This window comes from Onychostoma macrolepis, chromosome 03 (genome assembly GCF_012432095.1).
Source record: "Onychostoma macrolepis isolate SWU-2019 chromosome 03, ASM1243209v1, whole genome shotgun sequence".
NCBI lineage: Eukaryota > Metazoa > Chordata > Actinopteri > Cypriniformes > Cyprinidae > Onychostoma > Onychostoma macrolepis.
The window spans coordinates 9,700,510-9,717,870 of NC_081157.1; the positions used below are offsets into that span (position 1 = coordinate 9,700,510).

The 17,361-nt window shown below is 40.3% G+C and overlaps 1 long non-coding RNA gene across 1 annotated transcript; it reads right to left on the bottom strand.

The window, feature by feature from the left end:
- Positions 1 to 12,423: 12,423 nt before the first annotated feature.
- LOC131537620 (uncharacterized) lies at positions 12,424 to 16,715 on the bottom strand. Its single transcript, XR_009270342.1, has 3 exons — positions 16,579 to 16,715; positions 15,100 to 15,214; positions 12,424 to 12,979 (listed from the first exon to the last, which is right to left on the bottom strand). It is a non-coding gene; the product is annotated as an uncharacterized LOC131537620 (long non-coding RNA).
- Between the last annotated feature and the right edge of the window lie 646 nt (positions 16,716 to 17,361).

A 17,361-nucleotide genomic window follows, 5' to 3' on the forward strand; every position in this document is an offset into this window, starting at 1 on the left:
TAACAAACTCTCTCTCCATAATTCTGCTGGAAACTGGTTGAATTAATTTTTAAGAAAAGATTGTAAAATTCTACGTTTGTGACTTCCTCAGGCTGAATTTACAGAACTATTGGAAAAGAGCATTAGAACCTTAAACTTTCTTCAAATTGCAATCCTCTTGCCAGAACGTGTATATGTGTTTTGTTTAGTATTGTATCATAGAATAGCAAATAAACTCTCGTTTCATTTACGAAACAGAACAGAATTGCTAAGATATACTGGTTTAATGCTCGCTGGACGAGTCGTTAATAAAGTATAAATTATACATTTTGATTAATATTAATTAATCAGATCAATATCGAATCTCTATGATTCAATTTCCTAAAGCTAAAATTCAAAATAAAAGCTTAAATGAAGAGCTAATCCTTTACACACTGTATAATGAATTTGTGTTATTTGTCAGTTATTTAAATATATACAATTATATAAGGCCTCTAACACTAGATTGCACTATTCTTTTTCTATTCTGTTTTCTTTTTATTTATTATATAATTTAGAGGAAAAAACCTTGCTATGTGTACTGCGTTAAGCTAACTGAGACTTGTTATAGCACTTGCATATCACTGCTGTTTTGTTGATTTTGATTGCTTCCATTGTCCTCATTTGTAAGTCGCTTTGGATAAAAGTGTCTGCTTATTGACTAAATGTAAATGTAAATATATACAGTATATAGGGTATTCTGTTGAGGTTGGGTTTTTGAACTACTGTAATATGGTAAAATATATAATATGTCTGACTTTGTCTGAAAACAGCTGCTACAAACAAACAGGTTTTCTTGTTGACCGTGTGCTGTTTTAGTATTTGATTGGCTGTTGAATATATTACATTTTTGTTATGGACAATTTATTGTTTTCATTTTACTGTCATTCTCACAGAAATCAAATTTTAGTGCAACATTTGCATGTAGATTAAGAAAAGAAACACAAAAAACACACACAAGGGGCCCTGGGTATTTTTATTTATTTTTATTTTTTTTGTGGTTGCCCACAGAAAGCCATCGTTGGGGCCCAAAAGGTCAAAACCGCTGTGGGCACACATGGGCAAAACAAATGGGGCCCACGTGGGTTTACTTTGGGTTTGCTCTGCCCGCACTGTCCCACAGAAAACCCACAGTGGGCCTGCGCGGGCATGTTCGCTGGGTGTGTGTAGCACACTCAGAATTGCACAACGTTTTCCTTGGAACATGGAGAGTTTATAAGAAAGTGACTGGGGCATTTAGAGAGAAAAGGAGTGTGTTTCTACAGGCGGTTTGTCCAGCTCACTCATCTGTGTGTAGCACACTCAGAATTGCACAACGTTTTCCTTGGAACATGGAGAGTTTATAAGAAAGTGACTGGGGCATTTAGAGAGAAGAGTGTGTTTCTACAGGCGGTTTGTCCAGCTCACTCATCTGTGTGTAGCACACTCAGAATTGCACAATGTTTTCCTTGTAACATGGAGTGTTCATAAGAAAGTGTCTGGTGCATTCACACCACCGGCGTCACCGCTTTGTGCGGGTAGCATCAGTAGGTGAGGCTGCGGTCTCGGGGCTCGGCTTCAGCAGCAGACAGAGGCCTCGTAGCTTCTCAGTAGTCACTGGCGAAAGCTGATGTTTGTACACAATGCCAATTTCCAGAAGGCTCTGGCCATCATAGATATGTTTCCGAGTGTTTATCTGATGATTTTGAGACTGTTTGAAGACGTGGAGACGAAACTAACAGACATGATAACACTGTCTTCAGAATGCGGAGTAGACGCTGCGTCTGACCGCGCCGCCATCTTGGTTTGAAACTTAAATTTAAGTTCTCTCATTATAATCAACAAAGTGCACACATGATGTAAAAAAGAGCTTTATTAATTGACAGCCTTCTTTACTCACTTTTTTTGAGATTTGAGACGACTGACAGCGATAACCTTGTCAACAAAAATATCAAATTTCAACATAAATGTACATATAAATATAAAACATAAATAAATTTAAAACACATCATTAAAACATAAATACATTATCTATGTATTGTAAGGATGCTGCATTCACTATATAAATGACTAAAACTAGTATTTAAAAAAAATTATATTAATATTTTTAAGAAGAATAATGAAACTAAAAATGATTACATTAAGTCTCGAGACAGTTTCTTATTACTGCAATATATTTTTACATTTTACCTAAAGATAACGATGAGTTAATAATATTGAGAAGCGGTTCTTCTGCTACAGGTAACAACTCTTTCAGTAGTTTAGTGCGTACAGGATCTAATAAACATGTTGTTGGTTTAGATGCAGTGATAAGTTTATTTAGATTTTCCTGTCCTATAGTTGTAAAGCACTGCAGTTTTTCTTTGGATGCAATGAATGAAGCTGAATTACAAGACTGAATTACAATTACTGAATGTCAATTCTACATTTGTTATTGTATTTCTGATGCGATCTATTTTGTCAGTGAAGAAATTCATAAAGTCATCGCTACTAAACTGTAAGGGGAATATTTAGTTTGGGTGGCATCTGGTTATTTGTTAATCTAGCCACTGTGCTAAATAAAAACCTTGGATTGCTTCAGTTATTTTCAATGAGTTTGCAGATATGCTCGGCCATGGCAGCTTTTAGAGCCTGTCTATAGCTGGACATACTGTTTTTCCACGCGATTCTAAAAACTTCAAAGTTGGTTTTTCTCCAATTGCGTTCAAGATTACGAGTTTCTTGAGAGAATGGGTATTACTGTTGTACCATATGGCGCAGTACGTTTTTCTCTAATCTTTTTTAATTTAATGTGGGCAACAGCTTCTAATGTATTAGAGAACATAGTGCCCATATTGCTAGTCATTTCGTCTAGTTTGTGTGTATTTATGGGTACAGAGAGCAGGTGAGATAAATCAGGCAGTTTATTTGTGAATATCTTTACTGGCTGGAATAATAATTCCACCCGGACGATAACGTGGAGCCATGTAGTTAATATCAGTAATAGGCAACGTGCACGATACAAGGTTGTGGTCAGTAACATCATCACTTTGAGGTACGATATCTACAGGTGCATGTCAATAAATTAGAATGTCGTGGAAAAGTTCATTTATTTCAGTAATTCAACTCAAATTGTGAAACTCATGTATTAAATAAATGCACACAGACTGAAGTAGTTTAAGTCTTTGGTTCTTTTAATTTTGATGATTCAGGCTTACATTTAACAAAAACCCACCAATTCACTATCTCAACAAATTAGAATACTTCATAAAACCAATAAAAAAAAACATTTTTAGTGAATTGTTGGCCTTCTGGAAAGTATGTTCATTTACTGTATATGTACTCAATACTTGGTAGGGGCTCCTTTTGCTTTAATTACTGCCTCAATTCAGCGTGGCATGGAGGTGATCCGTTTGTGACACTGCTGAGGTGGTATGGAAGCCCCGGTTGCTTTGATAGCGGCCTTCAGGTCATCTGCATTGTTGGGTCTGATGTTTCTTATCTTCCTCTTGACAATACCCCATAGATTCAGGTCAGGCGAGTCTGCTGGCCAATCAAGCATCATTGAACCAGCTTTTGGTACCTTTGGCAGTGTGGGCAGGTGCGAAGTCCTGCTGGAAAATGAAATCAGCATCTCCATAAAGCTTGTCAGCAGAAGGAAGCATGAAGTGCTCTAAAATTTCCTGGTAGATGGCTGTGTTCACTGTGGACTTCAGAAAACACAGTGGACCAACACCAGCAGATGACATGGCAGCCCAAATCATCACTGACTGTGGAAACTTCACACTGGACTTCAAGCAACATGGATTCTGTGCCTCTCCACTCTTCCTATAGACTCTGGGACCTTGATTTCCAAATGAAATGTAAAATTTACTTACATCTGAAAAGAGGATTTTGGACCACTGAGCAACAGTCCAGTCCTTTTTCTCCACAGCCCAGGTAAGACGCTTCTGACGTTGTCTCTGGTTCAGAAGTGGCTTGGTAGTCCTTTTCCTGAAGACGTCTGAGTGTGGTGACTCTTGATGCACTGACTCCAGCTTCAGTTCACTCCTTGTGAAACTCTCTCAAGTGTTTGAATCAGCTTTGCTTGACAGTATTCTCAAGCTTGCAGTCATCCCTGTTGCTTGTGCACATTTTCCTACCCAAATTCTTCCTTCCAGTCAACTTTGCATTTAATATGCTTTGATACAGCACTCTGTAAACAGCCACACCTTTCAGTAATGACCCTCTGTGGCTTACCCTCTTTGTGGAGGGCGTCAATGTTCGTTTTCTGGATCATTGCCAAGTAAGCAGTCATCTTCATTATTGTGGTTTCAAAGAACAAGAGATACCTGGAATTTATACTGTAGGGATGGTCATTAATTGAAACTCTAATGTAAATATTCTAATATTTTGAGATACTGATTTTTGACTTTCATGAGCTGTAAGGTCTAATCAACAAACAAACTTGAAATGTTGTACTTACAAGAAAAAATGAACTTTTTCACGACATTCTAATTTATTGAGATGCACCTGTATATCAGTAAGATCAATTCCATGTGATATAATTAAATCTAGTGTATGATTCCTTTGATTTAGCGTTTCTCAAAGGGGGATGAGATGTTTGCAATGCGTGGCATGTAGCTGGTGGATTTGGGCTGGGATGGTTCCAGGCAGGGGGGGATGGATGGGTTGATGAAGGGGCATATGTGTCACGTCTGGACGGAGAGACAAACACTGGGTAAGTAGTAACACTCCTCTTTATTAATGTCCAACAGAAAGAGATTACCCACAAGGGGTTCAAAACGACGATATAACTTAGGCACTTCAAACTGAGGAATAATTAATCTTGACTTGACCCTTCTTTCAGGCACGTTCTGGCAGGAGATGTGAGGGGGAGAACCCGAGCAATCCAGGAGGTAGGTAGCGGTGAGAGACTGGCTTGCAACCTTGAGACCAACCAACGATTGAGTGAGGTGAGTGTCCTGATATAGTGTGCAGGTAAGTGGCATCAGGTGGTGATTAGTAATCTGGTGATTGTGAGCGGGTGTAAGTGGTTGGTGTGGATGATGCGATGGGTGGATCTGTGACAATATGTTGGTGGAGTGGGAAATGGATTGGCAGACTGTACATGTAATTTTACGGTAGCCTAAAAATATTCTGTTATGGAGTCCGGTGTCCAGGGCTCCCCAGTAAGGACATTGATTCCATTGGGCCACTCGGATGGCGCATTTAGCTGCAAATAATTTGTGGTACGTATAAAAGTGGGAGCCTCTGTATGATAATGTAAGTTTGGCGATTACCGCAAGATAGTTGCCGAGCTCACGTCTCCTGTGGGGAAACGCAGTGCAGATGACTTCTGTGTAACGGTTGAAAGTGATCGTGAATGACAAGATACGTGACAGGTTGTTGGCTGTGTTTTTTTAAAGTGACGGAAAATTCGCCGCAGCCAATCTGGCGATCTGCAGACTGAGGTGAAATTGGTGACAAAAGGGAAAAGAGGTCTATATCCGCACCTGACAAGACCTGTGTCCTGATGGAGTTGGCTACGGGGGGTGGTTCCAGTGCGAGCGCATTCGGAGGGATGGGTAGGGGCGTGGCGGAAGAAAGTGAGAATGAAGCGTGAGCAGAGGGAGGGGGAAAGATAGCTGCCAGAGCCGTTAGCAGAGGCATGCTTGCGCTCGGGAAATCTCAGGAAGTGGAGGAAAGGGAGGGGAAGAGAGGGGGAATGGTGGGCGCCGGGGCTTGCGCTGTTAGCGGCGGCATGCTCGCACTAGACGTGTGTGGTGGTGGGGCTGCTGGCCATGGGTAGGGGAGGGGGTTGGGAGTGGGGTGTGGCTGTGGATGGCTCTTCGCCGCTAGCGGAGGGGTGCTCACGCTGACGCGGCGGCTTGTGGAGGCGAAGGCCGGCTCTTCGCCGGGATGAGTTACGAGCTGACGCTTGGTGGCTCGAGGAGGAGGGTGAGGGCTGGTGGCTGCGCCATCCGGGGCATGGCCCAGGCTTGGCGAAGGCCTTCTGCTGCGGCCTAGTGCCCGGAGGCCCGTCCCCGAAGGAGTGGTGATTTTTTCGGGCCGTGAGTAAGGAATACTGTGGCCCTGGCTCGCTTTATTCGCTGCTTTAGACAGAGAAGAGGAGCTTGAAGGCTCCCCAGATTGGAGAGGAGCATAGGGGGGGAGGAGATCCGGCTTGGTTGAACGACTTGGGATGATGACGCCAGAGCTGGTGAACATCTGGCGTAGTCCTGCCATGGTCCAATTTTTCACGGCTGGGGCGTAGGAAAGAGCTGACTTGTAGGAGGATGCTGGAGAAGGTGGCTGATGCCTTGAAGGCGAAGGTGATGGTGTGCCTCGGCACCTGGAGGCATGAGCGGGTGCGGCGCGGGAAGGCCGGCAGCCCCGTGTTGCAGCCGTGGGCTCGATTATGATGTCCTGCGGAGCACTGGTGCATCGGACAGCGGCTGGAGATGCAGGAGGATCCGTGGTGTCAAAAGAATTTTCGTTCGGAAATAGCTCGATCTCTGACATGATGCCTGCGATTGGATGTGCCAATGCTGGAAGACGAGAGATAATGAAGGTAAGATTGCTTTGATTATTTATAGGGGTTCTCTCTCGTGCTGATTGGATAGATGGTATAATTACTGATGGTGAATTGGCCGTGTTAATTATCTGCCCGTGCTCCTCCCGAAATTTGTTAATAAAACATCACTTGTTCAACCCAAGCTAAAGAATAATAATGTGCAATTTATCACATATAACTGCAGTACAAGATTATGAGATGCATTATGAGAATGCTTGGCTAAAGAGATGTGTCTTTAATCTTGATTTAAACAGAGAGAGTGTGTCTGAACCCTGAACCAAGGTTATTTTCGTAAACGAAAACTGACACTAAGACTAAAACTAATGGAAAAAACATTTTCGTAAACTGAAATAAAATTAAAATTTCTAAGTAAATGAAAAACTAAAACTAAACGAAACTAACAACAGTAACTGAAAAACTAACGAAAATAAAATAATAATTAGCAAAAATAAATAATCATGTTGGTTATTTAATAAGCTCACTTTCTGTGCCAGAAAATCAGACCTGTGGTTGTTTAGGGAAACAGATGGCGCTTCATGCACGTGGGCTGCGTCCTAAGCGTCTATTCACAGAGAATGCGTTCTTACATTTAAAAAACAAAACGAGGGCTATGAAATAGGAAATAACTATAAAATATGAAATGGGAAATAATAATAATGCACACCTCACAGCGCACGAACGTTTAAAGGCGTGCTTGACGTGCGAGAACAACATGAGAGTGCGTTAACAGACACAGAATTAAAAGTTTTGGATGAGTTGATTGTAGTGAATAGTCATTTTGTCACGCTTTGCGATTACTCTGGTAACGTCCGCCTCGAGTCCATGACACAAGCACCGCCTTGACTGTATAAAACGCATCCAAAATGAGAGAAAGCGATAGCCGCGCTGTGTTTTTGTGTAAAAGGGCTTTAGAAGAACTGGGATTGATTGCGTTGCTCATCTGAAGCGCGTGCGTGCTGGAGCGGCTCATCAAAGTAAAGTGAATTTTAGATTGTTTCGTCTTATTGTGTACGTTCATAGGGAGACGGGACATACAGTAGTGTGCACCGGTGGCTTGTATGTGCCAAAAATGCATTGAAAACACGGATGGACAAAAATAAAGTTTACAGAGTTTCAAGTTCAAGTTCAAGTTGAGCTTTATTGTCATTCCGCTACATGCGGGGGCATACAGTGGAATGAAATGTCGTGCCTCACAGGACCACGGTGCTACATAAATACAGGCATACAACAAAGGAGTAAGACAATATAAACCTATACACAACTATCCTACTGATAGATTTTGACTATAAATATACTATCTATAAAAAGTACCTATACAAACTAAAAATACAAACTATACAAACTATACGAATGCTTCAGATAAATACTGTACATGTGCAAGGAGAAACATTGAGTTCAAGCAGCTGGCTGGGGAACAGTGCAGGATGATTTGTAGTGCATGAGCATGTAAATATACATATATTACTGAGTTCTTTTTGTGGGATTTGTGTACACACAGCAGTGTGTGTGAAAAGTGACTAGTGCGCATAGAGGAGGAGAGTGTGCTACTACAGGTGGTTTGTACAGGCCCACTCACCTGTGTGTAGCACACTTCAATTGCACGTTACATGTTACAGGAGGTAGGGGGTTTGTATGGGGGTTCAGAGAGGCGGGGTGATTTGAGTTCAGGGCTCTCACAGCCTGGGGGAAAAAGCTGTTGAGCAGTCTGGCAGAGCGGGCTCTGATGCTCCGGTACCATCTTCCTGATGGTAGGAGCTGGAAGAGACTGTGGGAGGGATGCGTTGAGTCCTTCACTTTGCTGGAGCATCGTGTGAGGAAAATATCCAGGATGGAGGGGAGAGGGGCACCGTTGATCTTTGCAGCTGTGTTCACTGTCCGCTGGAAGGTCTTGCGGTCTGCTGCAGTACAGTTCCTGTACCAGACAGTGATGCAGCTGGTCAGCACACTCTCAATGGTGCCCCTGTAGAAAGTGGTGAGGATGGGTGGAGGGAGACTTGCTCTTTTCAGCCGGCAGAGAAAGTGTAGGCGCTGTTGTGCCTTCTTGGAGAGTGACATGGTGTTGGTGGTCCAGGTGAGATCCTCTGTGATGTGCACCCCCAGGAATTTAGTGCTGCTGACTCTCTCCACAGTCAAGCTGTCGATGGTCAGTGGGGGTGATCACGGAGTTTCTCCTGAAGTCCATCACAACCTCCTTTGTCTTACTCACATTGAGGGACAGGTTGTTAGTGCCACACCATTCAGCCAGCTGTGCCACTTCCTCTCTGTAGTGCGTTTCATCGTTGTTGCTGATGAGACCTACCACTGTTGTGTCATCAGCGAACTTGATGATGTGGTTGGAGCTGGACTTGGCAGTGCAGTCGTGGGTCAGCAGCGTGAAGAGCAGCGGGCTGAGCACACAGCCTTGTGGGGCACCTGTGTTCAGTGTGGTAGTGCTCGAGGTGTTGTGGCCGACACGGACTGACTGAGGTCTTCCGGTTAGAAAGTCCAGGATCCAATTGCAGAGGGAATTGTTAAGGCCCAGCAGGTTGAGTTTATTTATGAGCTGTTGTGGGATTATTGTGTTGAATGCTGAGCTGAAGTCAATGAACAGCATTCTAACGTAGGAGTCTTTGTTTTCTAGGTGGGTAAGAGCCAGGTGGAGAGTGGAGGAAATTGCATCGTCCGTGAGAGCGGTTCGGACGGTATGCAAACTGGAGCGGATCGAGTGTGTTGGGAGGCTGGTTTTGATGTTGTGCATGACTAACCTCTCAAAGCACTTCATTATGATTGGAGTCAGTGCTATGGGACGGTAGTCATTTAGACAGGACACAGGTGATTTCTTTGGTACCGGTATGATTGTTGTGGATTTGAGACATGTGGGGACGACTGCCTGGCTCAGCGAGGTGTTGAAGATATCTGTTAGGACATCTGTCAGCTGTGCAGCACAGTCTTTCAGTACACGGCCAGGTATGTTGTCGGGACCCGCAGCCTTGCGTGGGTTGATCCTAGATAGGGACTTCCTTACGTCGGCTGGAGACAGACAGAGCGCCTGGTCATTGGGAGGTGTGGGCAGTTTTTGTGCAGGTGTGTCATTCTGCATTTCAAACCGTGAGTAAAAGTGGTTGAGTGTATCTGGGAGGGATGTGTCATCATCACAGGCCTGTGGCGGGGGCTTGTAGTCTGTGATGGTCTGAATAGCTTGCCACAGGCTCCGTGTGCCACTGCTGTCTGTGAAGTGATTGTTGATTTTTTGAGCATATGACCGTTTTGCATTTTTGATGCTGCGGGACAGATTGGCTCTTGCTGTTTTGAGGGCTGCTTTATCTCCTGATCTGAATGCTTCATCTCTGGTCTTTAGCAGCCCACGAACCTCTGCTGTCATCCATGGCTTCTGGTTGGCGTGTGTGGTGATGGTCTTGGTGACTGTCACATCATCAGTGCACTTTTGGATGTAAGCAGACACTGTTTCAGTGTACTCCTGCAGGTCTGTGTGGTTGTTGTAGGTGGCCGCCTCTTTAAACATGTTCCAGTCTGTGTCCTGGAAGCAGTCCTGCAGTGCTGAGGTGGCATTGTCTGGCCATACCTTGAACTGTTTGTGAACCGGTTTGGCCAGTTTCAGAAGTGGTCTGTATGCTGGGATTAGCTTAACAGAGATGTGGTCGGAGTACCCGAGGTGGGGGTGGGGTTCAGCTTTGTATGCGCTCTTAACTGTTGTGTAAACAAAGTCCAGTGTGTTATTTCCCCTTGTTGCAAAGTTCACATGTTGGTAGAACTTTGGCAAAACTGTCTTTAAGTTTGCGTGGTTGAAGTCACCGGCTATGATGAAAAAGCCGTCGGGGTTATTTGTTTGTTGTTCACTGATGGCGCTGTACAGCTCGCGAAGCGCGTCCTTTGCGTTTGCACATGGGGGGATGTATACCGCGACAATAACAATGGCCGTAAACTCCCGCGGCAGATAGAACGGTCGACACTTCACAAACATAAACTCCACCAGCGATGAACAGTGTTTTGTCACTACCCCAGCATTGTTACACCATTCTTTGTTGACGTACACACACAAGCCACCGCCGCGAGTCTTACCAGACAGTGATGAATCTCTGTCCGCGCGGTAGCAAGTTAGTCCGTGCAGCTGAATGGCGGAGTCCGGGATGTTGTCGTTCAGCCATGTTTCAGTGAAAACAAACACACAACAATCCCTTGTCTCACGCTGTGTAGATCGACTGAGTTGAATTAAGTCCAGTTTGTTTTCCAGAGAGCGAACGTTTGAGAGCATGAGTGTTGGAAGAGCCGGTCTTGTGGGGTTTTCCCTCAGCCTAGCTCGTATACCTCCGCGCTTACGTCCTCTCTCACACCACTTGCGACGCCGCCTTGTGCGGGTAGCGACAGTAGGCGAGGCCGCGGTCTCGAGGTCCGGCTTCAGCAGTAAACAGAGGCCTCGTAGCTTCTCAGTAGCCGCCGGCGAGAGTTGGTCTTTGTATGCGTTGCCGATATCCAAAAGTCTTTGGCGAACATATATGAGTTTAGGAGTGATTTCCTTATGAACTAGCGGTAAATTTACACTATTTGGAGACGAACAGATGACATTAAAAGACAAAAAAGCACCGTCTTTGGGACCTGGAGCAGCCGCTGCGTCTGATCGCGCCGCCACCCTTACGAAAATTAACCATGGTTTTACTATAGTAAAACTGTAGTTAACCATGACTGTAGTACCCGTGGTTTTTTGGTGCATACCATGGTTTTAAAAAACCATGGTTCTGATACCATGGTTTTACTACAGTTATATTGTAGTAATACTATAGTAAAACTGTTATAAACTATGACTGTAGTACCCGTGGTTTTTTGGTGCATACTATGGTTTTAAAAAACCATGGTTCTGATACCATGGTTTTACTACAGTTATATTGTAGTAATACTATAGTACAACTGTAGTAAACCATGACTGTAGTAACCATGGTTTTTTGGTGCGAACCATGGTTTTAAAAACCATGGTTCAAGTACCACAAATTAACTATGGTTGTAATACCATAGTTTAACCATGGTTTTACTAAAGTACCTCAAATTACATTTAAGCCTAGTTATTCAACAAACATCTACAAAATAAAAACAGAATGACAAGTTACTATTCTATGATACAGGCTTTATTATAGCAGTTACATCATCTGAAACAAAATATTGTTGTCACATGTCAAAATGATTCAGAACTATGAACTATAACTTTATTTAAAAAATAGTGATAAAGCACTGCAGTGGTAGAGATGGTTTTCTGCTAATTTACAAAATAAAAATAGCAAATTGTTTCACTGTAATAATGCATTATCTCTATAGAAATTAATTACATGTTGTACAAATAAACATGACTTCGTGTTCACACATAACATTATACCGACCTCTTTAACAATATCTTATGTAGGGCTGCATGCAACTAACAATTTTTTGGATAACCAATTTATTTGTAGATTTTTATTAATACTAGTAACTGGATGACAAATAAATAAATAAATAAAATATATACATAATTTTTTTATTAAAATAATTTTAATCCATTATTTTAAAGAATGTCATTTCACATCCTGCCTATGAAAACAAATATAAAGAATGTCTCTATGTAGGCTCTGCTGTTCATTATAAGCATTAAAATCTTAAAATACAAACATTACATTCTAAACCTAAAAACAACAGATTGCTTGTTATTTTGAAACAGAATTTAAAACAACTTAAAAAAAAAAAACACAATGTTAACTTGTAAGAGGTACGAGGAACAAACACAATCATTCGTTTGAACAGAGCAATTATATTATATTATATTAATGGACAGTTCCAACAATAGTGCCTTTACTGTTACTGCTCTCATAAATATGATTACTTGTGTTACATGTAGGGTTTTAACCTACACTTAATTTCTAACAAAAAAATATTTGAGCAAAATGTGTATTTTAGTCAGAATTATGAGCGGTCTGTTTGTTTTGATGCACTATTCAAATTCGTTGATGATTATTTTAATTATCGATTAGTTGTTGCAGCCAGGCCTAGTTTTATACAACCTGTAAACACAAGCCCAACACAGGCAGATGTGTGCAGTCCATAGCATTAACAACCTTGATTACAATATCAATGAAGGTAAAAAAGGTTCTTTCAGTGGAAAAGTTTTACACATACAACAAAATACATTCACAAGAAATGAGAAGTACTTTTAAGAATGTTTAAAATGATATCAACTCACATGAGAAGATTTCAGTCATTTCAAGCCTAAAGCAAGCTGATTTATTCTACATCGAGTCACCTCATGGATGAAGGCCAGATGAATCCTCCACACTTTTACTTGGTGAAGGAAATGCCCCTCTTTTCAAAAACTTTTCATGCTGCATACATGGCAGTAGTGGTCAGTATGAAGTCTATCATATAGTCCAGTAGGTTACAGTCCACCTTTGGTTTGGTTGTCTTGATCTTCACCCCATATGGTCTCAGGACCTAAAAATGAGAAGAATATATACACAATATTAATAATCAACTTGCTGGATTACTCAGTTGTTATTGGTCAGTTGCACACTCACAGGGGTGTGGACTCGAGTCACATGACTCAAGACTTGACTCGGACTCGAGTCCCAAATTTGATGACTTGTGACTCGACTCGACATAATTAAAGAAGACTTGAGACTCGACTTAGACTTTGACAGCAATGACTCGAGACTTGACTTGGACTTGAGCCCTGTGACTCGGAAAGACTTGATCAGATCAGCGTCGTTATCACTGTAGACGGGTGCAGCGTGCTTGCGCTTGACTGGCAGTAAGCCAGAGACTGCGTTCAGGGAGCGCTTGATTTACAGTATATGCTAGTATAAATTAATGGAGTAATAGCATAACTTACAACAAAAGAGCCGAGATACGAAAAAAAAAGTAGTTGCTATCTCCGCTCGTGAAAAGCGCTGCCCTGCCCCTTTGATCGCCGCCAGCAGACACACGGAGCAGGCAGGAGAAAGGAGATCACTGGTGCTCGCCTCATCATCACCGTGACCGCTGCTGTAAAATGCTAAACATATTCCTCACTTCTTTTGTTTGTCCGACGCCGAGGTGGAGCATGAGTGACGGATCCGCATCCCGCCATGACCCCTCGCAGCTCTACCAACTTGATGTGCTTTAATTTTCATTTTTATTGGTAAACACCTCTCTGAGACCCTTTTTTTTTTTGTCAGATCTCCACTGTTTTTGTTCAATCAGTTGCATATTTTAATGGCATGTGCATTTTATTTTTCATTTAAACCTCAGTTAAGTTTAAAGTTAATCCATAATCAAGATTTAAATATTACTTAAATCCAGGATCAAAATGATGGGTTAGAATGTAAACCTGCTTATTTTTAAAGGTTTAAAGTTTGGTGCAAAATAATTATTAGATAAACCTTGATTTAAGCTAGGTTTAAAATTAATTATTGCAAAAAAATTAGCTATAATTTGAAGAAAAAAAATAAAGGAGCAATTGGCCTAATGATCATTTTAAAATATAATTTGAAGAAGTGTTCTTTCACAAAATGATTTGTGAATTGTAGTCTATATATAACTATAAAATATACTAAATTTTTCTCCCCCTTCACCAGGCACTCATTTCACTTTTATTTCTTTCAGGATAATTAATTGAATTCACGTGTTGTAAATCAGTCTGTAGCCTATAGCACATATAGCCCTAAATTTAGCGATCAACTATGCATATTATATACTTAACATTTAACGTACAACATTTTGTCTTTGTTACTCTTAGTTATAAAGAATGGTAGCACAGCATTTTTGAATGACTGTCTTCATGAATTTGTCTGCATCCATATTGCAGGTTTCCTCTCACATAAAGTATGGTAGCAGTTATTTCTTCTAGTTCTTTCAAAGCGGTTCTTTCTGAGTTTCTGCTCACATGTTTTTAAATCTGTTTCATTGAGGTTCCAAATAATGGCTCATTGGCTTAGATATAACAAACACCTAGCATATATTCTTCTTATGCACACATGCAAAGTATTTCCAAAAAAAGTATTTATTTTCATTTTAATTACTTTTGAAGTATTTCATGTAATTTCTATGAAATTATGTTGTCTTTGATATTCTGTTACTAATAAAATAGTTTATTTTAAAAAAAAATTTCCACTGCTTGTACTATTTTGGCACAATCCCTAAATTGAACTTGAGTAGTTTTACTAAGGGCACCCATCTCACATGAAATTAAACAATGTAAAAACATATTCTACCCCGACTTCCTGATATAAATTACTATAAATTTGATATGGGAATTAATACTGAGACACTAATTTGGGCAAAGAGCACTAATGACTTGTTTAAGACTTGAAGTTAAAAGTTGAGGACTTGCAACTCGACTTGGACTTGCCTATTTTGACTCGAGACTTGACTTGGGACTTGTCTGTCTTGACCCGGGACTTGACTCGAGACTTGAATGCAAAGACTCGAGACTTACTTGTGACTTGCAAAACAATGACTTGGTCCCACCTCTGCACACTCATCTACACTCTTAAAAAAGGTGACAGAAAGAACCAAAAAGGGGGTTTCGCGGCGATGTCACAGAGGAACCTTTTTTGGCAGGTTAATGTCAGTACCTCATCATCCACTACTATGCCCTTTTTCATCCCATGGAAACTGCCACTGGTGGTTCAAAGAGTTCCTGCTTTCACAGTCCTTCTGATGAATGGTTGAGGCTGGGTACATAGGATCCTGTAAAAAAACAACCTTTCATTAGTTTCTTAATTTTGCCAACCCTCAGACAACACATTACCAAGTTAAGTCTGTCATAACTTAAATATATTGGGTTTCTTCTGTGTGTATGTGTATATGTATGTATATATATGTGCATGTGTGCGTATGTGTATGCATATATATAGTAGAAACTTAACTTCCTGTAAAGCTGCTTTGCAACGATTGTATCGTAAAAAGCGCTATACAAATAAACTTGAATTGAATTGAATTAATTTTAATAGGTTTAGCACAGGTATAATGATGCAAAATGACAAACAACGATAATGGAAAGGTATTTTTAAGCTGAACAGCAGTCAGAATAGAAACAAAATCAAAGCAAGTCAAAGTATTTTGGAAGTTCATGCATCCATCTATTCACTCTCCAAACCAAATCCTCTCTAAGGTCTTGGGGGCTGAAGCCTATCCCAGCATCTTGGACCACAAATCCATCCAATTAATGGTATTTAAGCAATATAGTAACAATTATTATACAGTAACTGTCAAGATTTTGGAAACATTACAGTGTTTTTGGGAAAAAAATAGTAATATTGCAAAATATAATTACACGTTAAAAAGAACTGTTGTCTATTTTAATATACTGTAAATTGTAATTTATTCCTGTGATCAAAGCTGAATGTTCAGCATCATTACTCCAGTCTTCAGGGTCACATGATCCTTCAGAAATCATTATAATATTATTTGCTGCTCAAGAACATTTCTTATTATTAAAACAGTTGAAAACAGTTTTTGCTTCTTAACATTTTTGTGGAAACGGTGATACCTTTTTCAGGATTCTTTGATGAATAGAAAGTACAATTAACAACATTTATTAAATGTATTAAACAATTTAGTAAATAGAAATCTTTTCCAACATTATAAATGTCTTCACTGTTACGTCTGATAAATGTAACACACCCTTGATTAATAAAAGTATTAATTTCTTTCTTTTCTTACCACAAATGTTTGAATGGTATTGTTTCCATAAAAATGTTAAGCAGCAAAAACTGTTTTCAACAAAGGTAGTAATCAGAAATGTTTCTTGAGCAGCAAATCAGCATCTTGGAATGATTTCTGAAGGATCATGTGACACTGAAGACTGGAGTAATGATGCTGAAAATTCAGCTTTGATCACAGAAAAAAAAAAACATTTTAAAATATATTCATATAAAAAAAGTGGTATTTTAAATGATAATATTTTACAATATTTCTGTTCTTAATCAAATAAATACAGTAGTGGTGAGCAGAAGACTTACTTAAAAAACACATTCAAAAACATTTTAAAATATCATACCAACCTCTAACTTTTGAACAGTAGTGTCCTGTATGTTTGAGGTTTTACTTACTAGTCACATGGTTCATAGCGACTTAGAGATGTTGTCCGACAGGAGACTCTGCGCTCCTCTGCTGCACGGCCATCAGCATATAATCTAGAAACATAATATGCAATTTATCACAGAGCCAACGATATTTAGCTTTATTTAAAGGAAGCAAGCTAGAGCAGAAGTGAAACGCAAAAAAGAAAACGGTACACACACACACACACACACACACATACAGACAATTTCTTAACATTTTTTATTAACATTAATGTATTTAGGTTTGTGTCACTACCTGTCAAAACCTTCCTTTAATGAACTGTAATATAACAGATGCATGGTGATATAAGAAAATATGTTGTGAAAAAAAAGGCATATGAATGCATATTTCTTCTATGCTCACCTGTGTTTTCTGCATTTCTGTCAGCAGCTCCCTTCAGGAATTTTGAAATCTTGGAGCTTTGTAGAAAGATTATATTATCACTCCTGAAACCACAGAACAACTTTAATTTATCAATATTTGTTTACCATGAAAGATCAAAGCACTTCTGAACTAATGTTAGATTCAGTTCATTCGTGCTTCATGTAAGTGACGTCACCCATTAACAGTATACAGCGCATATTTTAGGTGAAATAACTTAGACAACTTCCAATAAACCATTGACAAACTGACAGCAAACCCTTTACAAAGCTATCAAAACCTCTCATCTACACATAAAGATGTGATTAAAAACCCAAACTTTCATAAATAAGAGCTCAAGCTTCAGAGTTAGCATAACATACCTCGTCTGAAAACAGATGCTAGCAGAC